Genomic DNA, 16863 nt, shown 5'->3' with positions numbered 1-16863 from the left:
CTGTAATTATTTGGTAACTGGGATACCATCTCTGGGAATTAATATTGCTGGGGACTCAGTTGGAGCTGTAATCTAAATACTGTCTTGATATTTATAGCACATTTAGATCCCTAGGATAACTCCTCGTATTTTCTTAATTTGTACAGATAGTTATATCTTGTCTGTGCACAATGTCTTCAGTAGTTATGCTCCAACTAGCTGTAGTTTCAGCAGACTTTGGATAGGCTTTTACTGTGATAGCTAAAATTGTAACTGAAACAGCATCTTACATTGCAACTAATGTTAACAACTATGGGAGATTCACCATCTGAGCAACAGTTGCTATAATATATATACTATATACTACTTCTCACACCCATCTATTACTTTGCTGCATTAATAAATGCATTGGGAAATTTGCAGTATACATTTCCAAAAAATATTTTCACATTAAAAAGTTGTGATAATTCACATAGGAAAGTGCCGTGAAGATTTGATGATGGAGGGCATCAGTTGTAGAGAGCTAATCACATTAATTATGATATGTTATGTGGTTTATGACATGAATGATCAATCATTTGCAAGAGATTAAAAAAAAAATTAGTAATTTTATTATAGACACAGTGTAGGGCACCGATGCAGGGCACTGTAGTGAGAAATTCTAAAGCTGTTGTCAGTGGGGGTAAAGTTCTCTTGCTTGGCCTTAGTCCAAAGCTGACTCACTTGAAGAAAATGGCTTTTCCGAACAAGAAGAAATAGAAGCATTTTAATGTTTTGGGCAATATCTATATATACACATACAATTCTCTTTTTTATAAACTCTGATGGCTACATTTGATGTAGTTCAATTATTTAAATTTAGGCAGAGATGTAGTCCTCGAAGTAGGGCTGAATGCTCTGCAAAGACAGAGAAAAGTAAGTAAAGAAACAGTAAGTGAATATTATTATCCTAGTAGAAACACATGCTTCTTTTGTGTATCTGGATACAAGCTGGATATTTGAACATACAATTCCCATATAGAGGCAAGAGGTTTAAAATTAATAACACTATTGTTAAACACAGTGGACTTTTATAAAAATTTGATCATCTCTATGTTTTGTTGAGAAAGATTAAACCCTTCATGCAAAACCCTCTAAGAAAAAAAATAAAGCAAGTAATGATCCTCAATAGGAAGTATCAATGTGAGTTACTGTCAAGGACTGGTAGGGGTTTCAAGGACTTTTTCCATCTAGTTGTACATTAAAATCAGGGACAGGTCAATAGTAACATGACACCATTTTACCTTACTGTTCAATGGCACTTCTTAGCATTTTGCCAATTTCTCAGTAAACAGATTATCATCATAAAACACTGTTCCATCTTAGTTGGTGGCAGTCCCAGTAGAGTAGCCAGGGATTAAATTAGTGTGAAAGCAAAACTACCTCTGTCCTTAGATATGGTCTCTGCTGAGCACAATTAAGGAGCATAAGGTGAGCAGCATGTACAATTCCACCCTGCTGTCAGCTTCATGTGCTGTGTTATGGCTGAGCAGAGCTCCAGGCTCCAGGACTGTTAAAATGGCATATTGCATACACAATAGGTTATCAAATACCCATTTCAAACAATCCAGGAAATTAAACAGAAATTCACTGTTTCTGTTTGGATCACAACTGTACTACTGCAATCCAAACCCAACCGATACCAAAGCCGTGTGACCTACGCACTGCCGGTTTTTCAAGCATGTATTTGTACATGACTCTGTCAGTCAACACGCATTTTCAGTACCATTGTATTGTACTGACAGTGTTGAAATACTTGGAAGGGAAAGTACAGCAGTGTTCCAGGGTTTACGTGAAATATTGTGACAATATGTGCGGCAGTATTTTAATTGTTGTTGTTTGCATCCAAGTTTACCGTAGCACACCCAAACCCCAAAGCGTGGGTGGAGGCTGTCAGTTTTTCCCTTGGGTATGCTCGTTCCCTCAGACCCTTGGTAGCTGCGAGTCAGGCAGCACAAGGTGCGGGAGCAGGGGTGGGATGGCCACGAAGGCGCAAAGGCAGCGCCTGACGGCGTGAGCCGGCGTCTCAGCGCTTTCCACAGAGGGTGCGCAACCATTGAATAACGAAGCTGAGCTGTTAACGAGGAAACTTCTGTCATTCAGGACTGAATTTGCCCGTACCTTGCCTGCAGAAGACAAACTAGGACAGGCCCCACGCCGGGCAGCAGCGGGAGGAGCCATTCCGTGGCAGCGAGACACAGCCTACGCCCGGCGCCGCTCCCGCCTCCCGCCGGCCCGCGCCCGCCACAGCCCCGCGCTGGCGCCCCCCGCCCCGCCTCGCCCTGCCCCTGCACAGCCCGCCCCCGCCGGGCCCCATTGGCCGCCTCGCCCGTCCCTCACGGCTTTCCCCCAGCTCGGCCCCCCGCCCGGCGCTGTCCGCCCGTCCCTCCTCCCACCCGGCACAGCCAGTGTGGGCGCGCCCGCCGCGCCTGCCTGCTCCTGCCGCTGCTGCTCCCGCTCCCGCCCGCCTGCCTCCACCTCCGCCTCCGCGAGGTCTCGGCCCGGGCTCTGCTCCCGCTCCGCCCCCCGTGCCGCTGCAGTGCCTCCCCCGTCTGGCCAGCGGTGCGCGGCGCCAGCAGCAGCAGGGGCGCGGCGGCTTCGCCTGCGGCCACCTCCCCTTCCCCCCGCCGCGTGTTTGCCCGCGACGTTCATTCCCCCTTCCCACAGCTCCGCCGCCTCCCCCGGCCCCCCGCTGCCGAGGCCGGGGAGGGGGGCGGGAGGCTGAAGCCGCGGGAGAAGGGGGAAGTGTGCGAGAGGAGGCGGGGAGCGAGGGCGGCGGCGGCGGCGGGCAGGTGAGGCAGGCGGCCATCCCGCTTCCCTTCAGCCCTCCGCGGTGGCGGCCGCGCTCGGGCGGCGCGACCCCGGTTGCGCAGCCGGGGGGCATCGGCGGTGCCCATCGCGCCGGGGGGGCGGGCAGGCGGGCGAGGGGCGGCGGCGGGCGGGCCCAGGCCAGGCCGGGCCGCGCTGGGTGTCGGGGGGCGCTGCGGTGCCGCCGCCGGGCGGGGCCGGCGCGACGTGGGGCCGGCCGCGGGGCAGAGCTCGGCGGGGGCCGGGAGGAGCCCGGCTGCTCTGGTGCCCTCTCCCCGTGCACACGAACTCCCTCGTCCTCGGCTAAAGCTGCTAACATTCCTTCTCCTCCTCTCCCCGTTCTCTGGCCTCTCCCTCCCTGAAGAAGAAAACTCGATTGGATTTAACTTGGGGTCGGAAGAAACTCCTGCCTGCTGGATCTGGTTTAGACGCCCCGACAGCTAAGGTAAATAGGGAAGGCTTGGGATCAGCAGCAGCAAAAACAACAGAAAAACCCTTCCTCTGGGAAGGGGGTGGAGAAAAAGCAAGGAGTTCAGGCTTCGTTTTATATCCTGTTTTTGGCCTTTATATTTTGTCTCTGTTTTCCGCCTTGGCCTGCACAGTTTAACTGCTCATTGTATTTCTCCCCGTCTCCCCTGTGAACCGAGGCGCTGGTTTCATGGAGGCAGGGAAAGAGTCTGTGAGACCGAAAGTTTTTAATCTCATCGGACACAGAAGTTTCTTTGTTCGGTCCGAGAAGGCACTGAGCTGAAGCTGCTCGACTGCGTAACTGCTTCTTCAGCTCCCTCCCTTCCAAAACGTTTGGTAACCCTGCAAGTACAATTAACTTATCGAGAAATGAGAAAGTCATAAAGGAGGTAATATATTTTATTTAATCGCAAGCTCTTGAGGCTTCGTGCTTATGTCTGCCTTGTTTTCTGGAATATCAGTTAGTGTCTGGCCGGACTTCTTCAGGATTGCTCTTAAGTTTCTTTATAAAAATAAGTCCTCCTGGTCATCTGTAAATGTCGCAGTTTTTCCACCTTCGATTGCTGCAGTCACCCGTCTTCTTCCCCTTTACCCTCTCTGTTCTCAAAGCGACGAAGTAGACTGCTTGTTTTTCAGCTTGTATAGCAGAAGTCTGTCCTGCATTTTGATCCTGGCGAAGTTCATCTTAAGAACCTTAATTTAAAACAAAATACAGAGCAAAACCAAAGCAGATAGGTAGTTATTTGACTTTTTAAATGCATGCAATTGAAGCTGTTAATGTAGCCTTGTTTGGTTTTGGTGACCACTTTCCCCTTTCTAATTTTTGGAAGAACTCCTTTTCGAAGCTGCTGAAGGGCAAATTAAATGCGAAGTTTTAGCGTAGGATTTTGTACCTCTAGTGCTTGTTACACCAACTAACTAGATGGAAGTTTACTTCTCATGCATCAAAGAGACAATTATAGGTTAGTTCTTTTGTGAAGGCAAGGAGTTTCTCATGTTGTGAATGTTTAGAACGAGGTAGAAACCATAGCTCTGGAATGTTTATTCCTGTTTGTGAAACTCACAAGCAACATGTTGGTCATATAGGATGTGTATGCTTCAGTCTTGCCAATGTGTGACATGTATTGGTATTTGGGAGTCTTGGACTAAGTAATTTCTGTGCAAAATGTTTAACACTCCTACATAGGTAGATCTTTAACATCGTGGAGTAATTTAGTGATTTAAGAAAAAATAATCCAACTCGATCTGTTTGATATACTGTAAGGAAAATGTTAACATATAAATGCCTAAAACAGGTTCAGTGGCTAATAACAAATAAATTGCAATTTATAGACTTACCTTTCCAGGCAGCAGTAAGGGTTATTCTTAGGCATCAGAAAGATCTGGACAAAATAAATGGCAGTGAACTTTGCTTTCCTTATGTGGCTGATGCTTGGCAGAAAGTCTGAATAGAGTAATCCTTATACAAAGAACCATCCCTTTCCAGAGCAGTGTTTCAGTCCCAATAATGACTTGAGATTCTTGAGGGGAGGGTGAGGAGTTGTAGCCGTGCATGACAAATTTAGTTGTAAACCAGTATGTTCATAATCAAGGCAATTTTGTTTCTTTTCAGGCCTTTTGTGTCTCTCATGATGCACTTGATATTTTTCAATGCCATGTAGAAGAATAGTTCCTTGTAGTGGAGGCACAACTTTTTACGCTATTTTTTTGTCACCATGGTAGCTATGGATAAGGTCCTTTTTTAATGATGAAAGTGTAATTCAGTATTGCTTACAGCTCATGGTTATATCATTGAATGCCATTATGTCATTAACATAGTTTGGGAGTAACATGAAGGGATGTGTTTTTTCTTCAGATCAACAATCACAACTAAAAATCAGTCTGACATAGGTATTTTTATTATGAACAAAATTATTTAACATTACACATGGTAGCTCACATGCTTGAAACAGCACTTTTATAGCTGTGGGTTGATGGCTTGGGGAAACGTTCTTTTTACCTGACTGGTTCTTATTCATGAATTGAATTAAGCTTGAGTAAACATCGCTAATTTTAAGAAGGTATGCTTGCAATCAAAGAGGGAGAAGTTGCAGTATATAGCATACTATGGAATGTGATTATCATTAAGATGATTATTATATTAGTAAAATATTAATATATCTGTCTTATGCATAAGCTGCATAGTAGACAATGCTTAGTGTAAACACAAAGCTCTGTAGGGTATCAATTTGCACGTCATGTTCATATAGAATGGATAAAGGGTCTCTGTGGAGAAAATACTAAGGATGGTTTCTTAGTGTATTGAGTTGGTGGTCTCAGAAAACTGTTATGATTTGTTCTTGGTGGAATTTGTTGAGAGTCTTTAGTCCCAGTCATTAAGAGCCATGCTTGGAAGATCAAAGCTAAGGAAAGGCTTGCACATGTGTAACATACATTATACCTCACATGTTAGCAGTAGGTCCTAGAAATAGAAGGGGATGGGAGTAAATTCGTCAACTGGGCTTTCCGGTAGGGCTGTAATGAATCACTGTCTGTCTGCTCTGCGTTCTTGTTTTCTTTTTGTCCTTCCTGCTCCTAAGCAAAAAGGAAAACCCTTTTGGGAAAATGTTATGTAAAGATCAAATAGTTGGTATGTCATATCTTCCACAGATTCTCCCTATAGAATAACCTGATCTACTGAAGAAGTGCCTGACATTTAATCCACATAGAGGAATTAGAAGTCTAACCTTTTCCAAATGAGTTACTAGTGAAGTTGGCGGAAGAGTTACTCATACGGACATCAGAATAGTAGACAGTATTCCTATGTGAGCATGCAAATGTTTGTGGTGACATTTGAAATAGAATAGTTAAGATAATCATCTAGAAAATGAAGATTTCTAAACATTGCTCTTTTACCTTGTCAGTTTTTGAGTAAGTTCAACAATTTGTCAAAAGACACTTTTTGTATCAGAATGAAAACATTTGAAGATAGTTTGAGTAGTAAATAGTCTGTATTTAACCATTGGTAGTGGGACTTTTTAAACTATTTTTTTAGCTGTGGAAAGGTTACTTCACTGAAATACAGCTTTCACATTAAACTAAAAATACAGTGTTTGGATGTTGAGTTAAATCTTAGAAATGTAAGGTTTCAAAATAAGGATGCTGATTAGGAGAGATTTATTGTATCTCATCTAATTAAAATGGAAAGAATTGTTATGCTGGAATCAATAGATTTTTTCTTTTATAGTAATCTCAGGATACTTAGGCTTTTTCTGCTGGCTTGCCTTCATTGTTGCCAGATGAAAAATTGTTTGCACCTGGTGGGCTAATGCAATGCTTATTCTTCAAAAACCACTGGCCTATGGAACTGCACAACACATATTCTTTAGGAAGAACTGGAAAGCAACCAACCCAGTTGTGCCAACTTTTACCAATTCTCAAGCAGTCAGCTATGACTTTGGCATTGCTGACCACCAGGGACCACCAAAGAGATTCCCAGGACAGAAAGACACATGTGGAAAGGGGAGAGAAAATATGTTAATGATTTTGGGGAAATGGTTATCATATGTATGTTTATTCCAGGAAATCAATGAATATGTATGTAAAATATAGTATATAAGCAGGAGGTTTTTCTCAGCATGCATGGTATTTTGGAGGAGATACCCTCTTGTGCATCCAGCCACATAAAGAATGCCTGCTTCTTAACACTGCCTTGGTGGTAAGGAGTTCCTTATTTTTACTGATTTTTGGTAATAGTTTTGATGATCCAGATGGGACCTAGTCTTGAATTTCAGTGGATACAAAGGAACATCATCAAAGTCAGCTTTTTTAAAGATACTTGTTTCTCTGATGCTTGAATTTCAGTACAAGTGTTTGAGTTATTACTCTTTGTACTTTCTGTATAGGGGATTCAGAAGCATGATATTTCAACACTGGGCTGCAATTCCACCTTCAAAAATACATTGTAACTTCTCATAATTGAGAAATAAAACTGAACAAACCTCTTCCTTTGGTCTAAATGAGATAAACTGAAGTGTACTTATGTTGGAGAACACCAGCATTGCAGCTGTCCTGCCTAGGGTAAAAAGTTAAAGTTAAAAGTTTAAAAGTGCAAGTTTAAGTTAAAAAGTAGATTAGCTTTTTTTCCTGTTCTTGGAAGGAATTTGTAGATACTTGTCACTAAGTGATCACGTAGGAACAAACAGTGATGATTAAGCAGAGTCTGAGGGCAATCTGAACAATCTTGGCTGCTGTGGAGATCCTGGCAGTTGTAATAATGTTATAAGGTAACTGAGCCTCATAAGCTGAATTTTATTAGATAGGATGGTTTGTATAGGTTGGAATGTAATTGTCTTGCTGTGAACTTGTAATGCTCAAGGGCTACTTCTTGTGTCAGTTGTCTGCAGCCAGCTTTAGGAATGAAAAAAAGCTCAGAGATGGTTTGAAGTATTAGTAAAAGTCACAAATACTTGAAGTGAAACATTTATAATTTAGGTATTAATTTAGAGTGGGTGATATTTTCCTGCAAAGTGGCCAGGGCTCTATTCTCCTTGCTCCAATCCCAATAAATAAATAAATTCAAAATATTTGCAGTTCTGATGTTGCATTAAAGATAGATGCAGAAGGACAGTATTGTTTGTTTGAAGTAATGTGCTTTGAGTTTTACTGCTGTGTTTAGAGTCTTCTCACCAGTTTTCAGCTTTCAGTTGGCATGAGTAGTTCCTGTAGCAACTGCATAAGGGGTTCCATCTCCTTAGACAATTATGGAAGGGAAGTTTCATGTTCTTCCTTTGTCCCGTGATATGGGGTATGTGATTAGTACATTTGCAGAAATTATTTCTTCTGCATTCTTTGCCCTCCTTGTCGTTTTTCAGTACATACCTTCTAAAATTTCCAAGTTTTAAGAAGCAGAGGAGAGGGCATAGGTGCTTTGAGCTATATCAGTGCACCTACAGAAACATCTGAAATACAGTGCCAAATGATCGAATGTCATTCACAGGCTTCATTATCTAGAATGACTGCAGAAATCATTGTAAGTGTTTGAATGGTGGAAACTGTTTCCAGGCTTGTCTAGAAGACTTCTGATAGACTGCGAAGGTTTGAGAGCTGCTGCTTTTTCCCCATGTGGCTGTTGTCTTCTCGCCATTACTTTATCAGAGGGGAGAAGTAATAATTTAGAAGATCAATCGATTCGTCAATTTCATCAAGTTTCTGCAGGTCTTTTGTCTTGCAGGTAACCCTGAAGATAACATGAGTTTTTGTATTTGAAACTGGGTATCTGAGAACATTTATTAATGGGAATTATAGGGTTTTTTTGTCTGTGGAAAGATGTTGCTTAAAAATCTGCATGTGCTTATGCACTCTCATGGTGCAATGAAACAACAAAAAAGCTTGGCTGCAGTGGTATTTACAAGACTGAGGCCTATATTTTCAGTAAAATTAGACTGAAAAAGTGTGTCAGCATAGCAGTCTAAATCATTAGTGACTTAAATGCTTTGTAAATGCTTGCTTTCTCTGCTTATGCTACTGAGTATGATAGATGTTTAATTTACTTAGGTTCCACTTTGGCCTTTGAGATGGGTCTACTTGAAGGAGGATCAGTGAACGTGCAGACAGCAGATAATGTTCACTGGTCTCCTGTTGCTGGTATGTTAGCTTGCTGTGGCATGTTAGTCTGTGGTGGCCTGGAATGTGAGGTTGGTAGTTAGCTCCTTTTAGGAGAACATACTCATTTTGGGCTACTTCTGGTTACAAAATCATATGTGGCGCTAACCCTGGAGCTTTGTTGGTTATTTAATTTCCGAACTGCTCTATGTTTTTAGGGGATCGGTAGTAAAATTCATCACTGAGGGGGAAAATTCTAAAGTTCACTTCTTCCTGGTTCATACCTATTCAGTCTTTTTGCTAGGTCTGCTTTGCTGTAGTAAGCTCATACAGGGTGATTTATTCCGAGTAATTAATGAGTTCTTTAAACATCTTGGAGGAGTTATAGGCCAAGGGAATTGAGTGTGCAACGCTGTAGAAAACAGTGTTTGGAACAAGCCTACAATTTTACTTAGGACTTCTGTCAGATCACTGTTGTTGGTTCACATATGGGTGCTGGGAAACTGTTAAAAACAAAGTAACAAATATTAAGGACACTAAGTAAGAAGAGACAAAAAAGGATGTAATTAAATTACTCTTTAACCATCTTCTCAGAATGTGACAAGGAGGGAGAATCAGTTGGAATTCAGAATTTCTCAATCCATCTGTCTCTGATCCTGATGGATAAGATGGGAAACATTGATATGAGGGGAAAAAAAATCTTCAGAGCTTTACTATTTTAATATAATATTGTATCTCTATAGTGCATCTTACTTGTGTTTTTTAGGAGAGTTTTGTTTTCCTGAGCATGGGATTTCTGTGGCTATTAGAAAATCCTGTTCTTCCAGCGTGTTACTATTGATTTATATGTTGAGGCTTTTGGTCTGGTACCAGGTATTTCATCTAACTAAATGAAAATTTAAGTAATAAAAGTACTAGAAAAGCAAGATATACTTAAAATTGATTTTAATAGACTTGAGGTTAATTTACTCTTCCTTTTTATTTATCTGAGTGAGTTTATCAATTTTTCAGGGAGCATTTATTTTGTTTTCCCTTACTGAAACAAAGCAGAAAAAATGCTGAGGATCCTGGCATTATTCTGTGGTTTTGCAGTGCTGTTCTTACGAGAAGACAGTGAAGCAGGCAAAAATTTCTGTGGGATTTTTCTGTGGGAAGTTGTGGGATCTGTTGGAGATGTATTGTCAACATATCAAATATCCTGTAGTCTTTCATGATATCAGTTACTGAATTGGTTTTGCAGCAGCGGGTGGTGGTGTGTCAAGGGAAAGATTATGGCATTGTCAATGGAGCAGGTTAGAAGAAAGTGTTACAGAGTGGGAGAGAAATGTGTTGTTAATCATTATTTTTCTTACTTTGCTTCTCCTGTTACATAAACTAACCAATGAAGAACCAACAGATTGTTCCTTACCCTTTTACAAAAACTCTCTTGTCTGTGGAGCGAATCCCTGCTTATTTCCACTGAATTTAAATATATGTTTGCTCAGTTTAGATTTGTAGCTCACACATCCTTCCACAGATGTTAAATTTCCAGATTTTAAATTTCAGCTTCAGAGCATGAGATATTTGCTGAGGATTAACTTTCCCTCAAAATCAGAATGTTACTAATTTTCATCAGTTTTGTGTTAATTTGGTTTTAATCTTTGACAAGTCTGAAGGACGCATTGGACTGTTCAAATTAATTGAAGTCACAGCTATGAAATTCTCTGAAATTTCTGCATTGTACTGTTTAGTCACTTTTTCCCTGGGTGAAAAAAGCCCTGGGTGTCAGAAGTTAAGTAACACTGTAAGTTGGGTTATATTAAATCAACTTTGAATTCAGTTTTGAGGCTATAATTAGCATTTTGATGAGAAAGAAGGCTCTTTTTATATATCTTAAATCTCTTGTGAGGTGAAAGGCTTGTTTTTGACTTCCAATAGTGAATTTATTATCCATATTGAAAACAACACTTTTAAGAAAAAGTGTACTTTTATATTTTAATTGTCTAAATTCTAAGTTATTAGTAAAAGTGTTATTGTAGGCACTCTTGTTCTTCTTTATCTAAAGAGGCAAAATTACTTTGAAGGCTATTCAAGAATAGCCTGCTCCTTTTTTTTTGTTTCAGTTGCTTATGTGATCTGCAAAATGTCTGATAGAGTAAAATAAAAAGAACATAACAGCTCTCTTTTCTTTAATCATCATCCATTCACCTGGAGGAACACAACACTAACTAAAGAAAAAAAAATAGTACAAAAATGCTGACTTAAATGTTTCAATACTGTGTTGGGAGTGAAGCAAGATTATGAATTGGCAAAAATCAAACATGCACTGTGAGAGAAAAGCTGAGTAAATAGAGGACAAGAGTAATGGTGCTTACCCATATGGAAGATGTGAAGAGTGTTGTAGTTAGAAAGAACTCCAGCCAATGCAGACAGGAGTAGTTCTTCTGCATCACTGCAAAAGACAGTGACAACAAAGTGGCCTGTGTTGGGATCTGTGTATCAGTTAAAATTAATGTAAAGAAAAACAACAGACAGAGGTAAGTAGCTTCAGGGGTTCCCTTGTATGTCCAGGACAGTAAGTTGTAAAACTGCTGAGTGTAATATTGACATAATATGTAGCATAATTATTGTATAAACTAGAGGGACAAGATGCTTAGAGTCTGGAAAATACAACTTTTCTCTGTTTTGGTTTTTGAACCTTTGCTTTTTTTAAAATAGTGGCTACTTCTTATTCTAGCCACTCCTTATTTTAGTGAAAAAGGTGTGATAAAGTAAAACTGTTTTTAAAGCTGCATTATGAATAAAGGCTTCTGCTTTTACTACCATTTTATACTAAACATGTAAGAACAAAAACCAAACTGGCTTGATGAAGTGGATAACACTTAGAAGACAGACAGAAGTGTTCTTTAAAGGAGGAGGAATTATAAAGTAAAATGGAAGTCCAGTTCTATATACAATTTCTCTTCAAGTAGTAACTTGCATTAGTGCACTGTATAGTCTTATAGATGTTGGGTTGCATTTTTATTTGTAGTTTTTGGTATGATTTTTTTTTTGAAATCTGCCAAATTAAAAATGGGAAATGAATATACGTACTCCCATGTACTTCCTTTGAACTCTGATCTATGAATGTGTTTCCATCTATCTTCCCTTTACCATAGATTGAATTATGTAACATGTCGGGATTTGTTTTTCTGAGCAGTTACTAGCTAGAGGGTTTTGAGTGTGGTTCTTCCTTCCCCTCCTGTGTACCCAACATCTGCTTACTTTGTATCTCAAGTGTTTTGCGCCTGCTGTGCTATTCTGACCTCTGTTGTTTGATCCTTCCTAGCTTTTGGTAGGAATTCTGGGAATTACGTTTTTGAGGGAGAGTGCATGTAAAGCAGGGCATCAGGGACTGGATTTTTTATGTGTAGACCCTACAATTTAGTAAGCATTTAAATAATCAGTAACCTTCTGATAAGAAATAGTATCTTTTTAAAATTTATTTTTCCCTTTTTGGTTTCTGTGCTGACATGTTTTATGTTGCAGATCACCTGAATTTATCTGCAGGCAATTACGTGCGGAGTCTGATTAATAGATGAGAACTTTTCTTTTATATTGAAATACTGCATATTTACAGCAGTGCAGCTTGCTTGTCAAAAACCTTTGGTGTCTGCTGCAGATGGCTGCATAGTCTTAAGGAGTGGCTTCCTGGCTGCATTGTACATGAAGTGCCAAACATTGAGAGCAGTTTTGTTCTGGAATGCCAAAATACATTAAATCCATTCAGGAAGCAGCATATGTCAAACGAATAAAAATACCATAGTCATGTGAAACAGAATGTGGTAATTATGTTTTTCAAACCTATTTTATATCCTGAGTTAAGAGCTTAAAAAGAGCTTTTTGTATCGGGGATGGTATTAACTACCAATTGCTGACTTACACTGTTAGCATTTTCACTACTGTTTGTTTTCCCCATCCCCTTTTTTTTCTGTGTTTTGCATATGCCATAGCTGGAATTTGAAACCAGGAGTCTATCAATAAGAGTGAAGGAATAGGAAAACAATAATTATATTTTCCTCCTGTATATCTAGGTCTGTGTACTGTATGCAGGTTTTTGGTGGGTGATTTGTTTTTTGGGTTCATTTGATGTTTTGGTTTTATTTTTTGGGGGTTTTTTGTTTGTTTGGTTAGTTGGTTTTTCTAAGGCTAGTGGTGTATGTGTTCTTTACAGCACTGAGAGAAGTATGTAATTGCTTGATAATGCAGGCAGAAAACCATGGTTGATAAAAATAACCAGTGAAGGATTTTGCTGCTGTTCAGTGTCTTAATTCCAACAAGTTCTCAAGACAAGGAGTAAGAACATTTACAACTAATAGCTCCAAATATTGCAGGGTTTTATTATTATAAAGACACAAGCCCAAGGCCAAGCATTTTGTTGCTTTTTATTCCGTGTTGGCAAAGTAGGTGGGATTTCATTTTAATTTCTCCTAGTTAGAAGGCAAAAGTATTAAAAAGTGCATAGACAGAAAAATACATGTATATCAAAAAGCTGTAATTTCAGGTGATTGGTTTCTAGCTAGTACATTGCACATTTTTTACAGATCTGAAATAATTTAAAAGCTTCTTTAAGTCAGAGGAATGAAGTATGTATATTTTTAAAGTAATGTTGCTTGTTCTTTCTGAATGTCATTTTTCCCCTGTTTTTTGTTCAATCCCTATGATTAGAAATGGAGTTAAAAATTAACTTCAGTAAATTACCTTACATAACATCCTAATTGCTGTTCAGTCTTGTGTAAGAAATGAGAGGTCCTTGAAAGAGAAGAGAGGGCAAATATTTTACTTCCATAGCTGTGGAAGGCACAGATTTATTTGAAACAAGCATTTAATAATAAAGTAGCTTAATATGAAGCAGTGTTTGTAGCAGAGGCCATAACTGCTGTCGGGCTGGAAGCATGATACATTCATGTCTCTTGAGTTGAAAAAGGAGGTGCTGCTGTGTTTGTTTTCTGGTTTAAATTCTAGTCTCTGAGATTTTTAGCTGTCCAGTGGTAATGGTGCCACTATTTAAAGATTTGCTTGTATACTGAGAGATGAGACAAATTCTGGAGTTGCCTGTTTGTATCTTGGTTCAAGCCAGCTGGGTTTATTGCTTGGTTCAAGCCAGCTGGGTTACTGTTTGCTTTTGCATTTATTCTGGCAGTCTATCTGCCTTCCCTGATTGTGATGTGTGTTAGTCTGATTGGTCTCAGCCTTCTTTGGTATAGGTATGAGAAGTTTATAGATGTGTTTTCAGGCACACATGGGCTTTCCTCCTCCTCAGCCTTTGTTCTTCTTTGAAGTTTGGTGTTTATCTTCATTCTAGTCACCAAATTTTGTGTTTCTTGAAGTAGTGGTCCTGTTAGCGACAGAGAGGCCATACCTGTTCAAGCACAGTTAATTCCAGTGTTTCTGCTTGTCTCCCAGCTATCAGTGGCTACAGGAGTAGTCTGTAGCTATTGAAGTGTAGGAAGTACCAGAAGTAGTAGCAGAAAGAAATGTTTTCCCATGTATATTTTCCTTTTGTTCTTTTCAGTGCATCTGAAATGTACTTCAGGTTTATCGTGAGTATCTGTGGGTGTTCCTCGTGCCCTGCACCTTAGAACTATGTGTTAATTCTATTGAGTCTGACCTGGTGTGCTGACATTTTCAGTGTGAACTACCAAGCTGAATCTTACTAGAGTGCAAGTAGCAGGAATTGATTTTCAAACAGACTTGGAAATTAATTCACAGACTTGGGTTCAAGTTGGACTTGCTACTATCATAGTGTTTTCTCATTTTTTCAACCAACTGTAACTGTTACCAAAGCACTTGCCATTTCTGGTTTTAATTGATGAATAATGCTATGGAATCTACAGGGTTTTTTCCCCCTCCTTGGCATTTATTCCTATTTTTTTCCCAAGATTTTCCTGCGCTGTTCATTATAAATACCTGTTTTATACCTCTCCGGTAAACAATTATTTTATCTTTGGTTGTTTTGTTTCTTTTTGAGGTACTTTGTAACTTAATTTTAGTCTGTGATTTAATTAACCTGTATTTATAACTGTTGTAACTTTTAAAAGCATGTTGACTGTTACACTTTTGTTTCATTCTTTCTTGTGGTTTCTTCCTGAATATGTCCATTCTCCTGAGGCTCTCTAAGACCTTGTTAATGTTGATTTGCGAGCAAGCCAGCAGACAGCACCATGGAAGAATTCTGTTTAATGACAAAAACCTGTTTGTTTCTTCTTATCAAGATTTACTGTTAAGTCTGTTTTTGAGGTGGGTGGTATGGGTGGCTCTGAGTTAATCAGTTGGTAGGAGGGGCTGTAGAAGAGGAATTTAGATGAGAAACTTGCGTGCAGTGTAGAGACTGGTTTTATTCATAGCAGTTACTAGCCTTGCTTTACATCCAAGCATCTGAAAGCTATTAGAAAATGTCTTATTTTATGGACATGATTTAGGACAAATCACCTTTACTGCCAAGATTGGAAATAGGTTTCATTCTGCTCTAAGTGATGGTCCTCATGGCCATACCATCATGCCACTAGAAAATGGCAGCTTTCTGATGCTCTAGGAAGCTTGAACTGCATTTTATCTATCTTCACTACATTTTAAGAACAGTAAGACACATAAAAGATACATCTAGATCAGTGGCACTGTTGTGTATATAAATATCAATTTTTGTAAATCTTTTCCGTGTATCTATTTATTGTTTGAGTTGCAGGTTGATATTAATTGAAGATTTTTCTAAATGTTTTTTTAACCTTAATATTCAGCCAAAGTGAACAACCAATACTTTCTCTCAATAGTGCTTCTTTGCAAAACACCTCCTTGTACTGGTTGCTTTGGAATTTATAAATAGTTTTTGTTTTGGTTAAAAGAAAGTAAGTGTATGTAAATTTTGATCTTACCATGTTGGGGATAATGGTCTAAATACTTTTGTGTGCTTTACTCTCATTCCCTCAAGTCTCTTTTAAATTTAAAGCATTGCTTTGTGGGCAAGTATTTGACTTTTTGTTGCAAAAACATGCACAGCACTTGCTGAGCAAGTGTCTTGAAGTTCTGACCACATCCTGTGAATATTTCTTTCAGTTTTGTAGAGTAAAAAAGTACTGGTACAGTCAGTGTCTGGACCAAACTGTTCAGTGGATTCACTGAGTATCCGTGCTTCTTGGTTGCCTGTAGATATTTATAATGGTTAATTTTTTTTTTTAATTCTTCCCTCCTGCCCCCTCCACTAAAAGTATGAATCCAAGGTGGACTAAATTATAAATGTGACACACATTAATGAATTTTGCCATCAACATATGCTATTGTGAGCATTAAAATATACTTGCATATATTTTTTGGTACATCTTTTTTGTACTAAAAAAAATTACCAGTAATAATGAAGTTATTACCTTTACTTTAAAGGAGTTTTAATTTAAAATGTCTGTGGCTAAATATCTAGTCTTGCATTCTGCTGCATCTGCTTTGCACACTTCCTCTTTGTTTCCAGTGTAGTTCTTTGCATCAGAAGGAAGACAAGGTATTGAAGGTGGAGACATAGTACCGAAGTTCAGTGAGTTGTTGAGCAAATTGATCTAAATGAAAAAAAATCTTCTCAGTGTATTGCAGATTTAGGCTTTTTGGATCAGTTACTGATTAGACTTACAGTGTGATTGAGAAAACACTAGCTTTAATAAAAAGCAGGTGTGAGGGAAAAGCAGGGATTACTCTTGTTTCAGCAGGTTGTAGTTTGAATTTTGCATGATGGAGATTGACTTGCCTTTTGAGTTCCAGTTGCTAATTTGGAATAGTCTTCCACTTACCCACAATAAATATAAATGTTGCTATTCATCATCAGTGATTTGATCCTTGATAATACATGAAAGTCAAAAGTGCAGTTAAAAACTTGAGATACTCGCCCAGTTACACCTTCTTTTCAGCAGATTTATAGTCTACCACCTCCCATCTCTCCTACTTTTTCTTGCCATAGGCAGATTGACTTCTAGACTTGAGACAGTA

The 16863-nt window shown here is 39.4% G+C and overlaps 1 protein-coding gene across 2 annotated transcripts in view; it reads left to right on the top strand.

Annotated features, from left to right (window-relative positions):
- The first annotated feature begins 2578 nt into the window (after positions 1–2578).
- ERBIN (erbb2 interacting protein) overlaps positions 2579–16863 on the top strand; it is a 118104-nt gene continuing 103819 nt past the window's right edge. Inside the window, exons 1-2 of one of the 2 annotated variants that reach the window (XM_058824351.1) lie at positions 2579–2810; positions 3191–3271. The gene's annotated coding sequence lies outside the window, so the exon portion shown is untranslated. Of the gene's footprint in view, positions 2811–3190; positions 3272–16863 lie in introns of those variants that run through there. The other variant, XM_058824350.1, reaches the window with a different exon arrangement.

The sequence above is a fragment of the Ammospiza caudacuta genome, chromosome Z (genome assembly GCF_027887145.1).
Source record: "Ammospiza caudacuta isolate bAmmCau1 chromosome Z, bAmmCau1.pri, whole genome shotgun sequence".
NCBI classification, from domain to species: domain Eukaryota; kingdom Metazoa; phylum Chordata; class Aves; order Passeriformes; family Passerellidae; genus Ammospiza; species Ammospiza caudacuta.
This window is presented reverse-complemented; position numbering and strand designations above follow the sequence as displayed.